The following is a 1,971-nucleotide window of genomic DNA, read 5'->3' as shown; positions in this document are numbered from 1 at the left end:
ATTGAAGTGTCACCGGAATTGCGTAAACAGATCATTACAACCAATAGACTATACGTAGGCTATAATGCAATATCCGTCAAGGACTATACAGCCCTTGCTAAATGTACCAAATGTCACGATTACGGACATGTTGCAAAATACTGTAGCTTCCTAAACCCAGTATGTGGGAATTGTGGAAGCGAAAAGCATGACAAAACAAAGTGCGACAGAGAAACGCCCACCTGCATCCCTTGTAAATACCGGAAACGCACCTGCAACACTCCTGGTAAGGAGTGTGCAACCTATAAAATAATGATACAGCGGCTCATACAGAGGACAGACTATGGCAACGCGCTATAGAGTCACTCGAAAATCACCTAGCAAGCAGTTGCGAGATGCAGGTCGGTGGCGGAAGCTCAAGGAATCACAGGAATCTCTGCCCTCGGTGGTCAACGAGCGAGAGGAGGAGAGGCAGGTCTATTCTGTCTTAGTTCCAGACGTGCGACCGGAGATGCGGGACTTCTCCTGCCAGGTTGGGTCCTTCCTGGCCATTAGGAGGAGTCCTCCAGGTGATCCGGCGACCGAGCAGACCAACTTGGAGTCTACCTCTTCACAGAGTGGGGGCTTTCTCACGCGCAAGGAGGGAGAGACCTATACACTTCCTGTTCCGACAGAGCGGCCGGAGTCGACGGATTTCTCCTGTCAGGTCGGGGGTTTCCTGGCTACAGGGAGGGGTCATCTGGGCTTCCGGGAGGCGGCGGTGACCGGCGGGGCGGCTTCATCCGTCGGGAGCGGGGGTTCCCGCTCGTCCTCGGGGGCGGAGTCGTCGTCGGCTGCCGCGCCAGTCTCTGCAGCAGAGCACCAGCAGACTCCAAAAATGACGCAAGAGGATGCCGAAACAATTCAAGTTGGAAAAATGTACACTCAGTGTCCACCAGGAGACACATACACCATTTGTGAGGAAACGTTAAGACTGTCAAGACTGGAGGAACCCACAGCCCTAAACGCGGCTCTGAGGCAGCTGGTGAGGGTCGGGCATCCTCGCGGAGAGAAGGTCACGTTCCCGGCACTGGAGGATGCAGACTGTATTCATCTCGCTGCGTTAAACATTCCCACAGACTTTGAAAAATTACAAGACCTAATGTCAAAATTATATATCAGACGGGGTCGGGAGTTCGATATCGACAAGATCTATAAAAACATGGTCAAGATGCACGGCAGGATTGGTTTTGATCCTGCCCAGGTATGGCCTGACAGCCATTTCTACACCAGACACCCGGATTAAGATAAAAGTCTTACAAATAAATGCTATGAGGAGCTCCCTTGTAACTCAGGAGCTCCGAAAGATAGCGGAAGAGAAAAATATCGATGTTATGTTAATTCAAGAGCCAGGCTCTGCCTCCGGCAAGGTCACAGGCTTTCCCGTCACTGCCCAGGTAATATCAATGGGTCCAAACCCCATGTCAGCAATTGTCATCTACAACAAGTTAATCAAAACCACTGTCTTGACACAGTATTGCACTTCCCATGTAACAGTTGTGGAGATAAACTTTTATAATACATCTTGGTACATAATTAATATATATTGTCAATACAGGGATCCAATCAATATTTATCTTGGGCAGTTATCTACAGTATTGCGAGCCCTAGCAGGCAAAGCAATTATAATATCAATGGACAGTAACGCAAAATCCCCCCTATGGCACAGTCAAGTTCAAGATCAAAGAGGACTGGCACTGGAAGACATAATTATGGAACATAATTTAAATGTTGTCAATCTCCCCGGCAACCCTCCTACCTACAGGAGCAGAGCTGGGGCAGCATCCTCTATTGATGTCACGCTCTGCACGACAAACATTGTAAACAATATCCAAAATTGGCAGGTCAACGACAACATAACCACCAGTGATCATAACGCTATTGAATTTACAATAGCATCACAAGGGGAGCATGTGCTAGAGGGGTGGACAATGCAGTATGACTACGGGAGAG

Source organism: Schistocerca gregaria, chromosome 3 (genome assembly GCF_023897955.1).
Source record: "Schistocerca gregaria isolate iqSchGreg1 chromosome 3, iqSchGreg1.2, whole genome shotgun sequence".
Classification (NCBI taxonomy): domain Eukaryota; kingdom Metazoa; phylum Arthropoda; class Insecta; order Orthoptera; family Acrididae; genus Schistocerca; species Schistocerca gregaria.
This window is presented reverse-complemented; position numbering follows the sequence as displayed.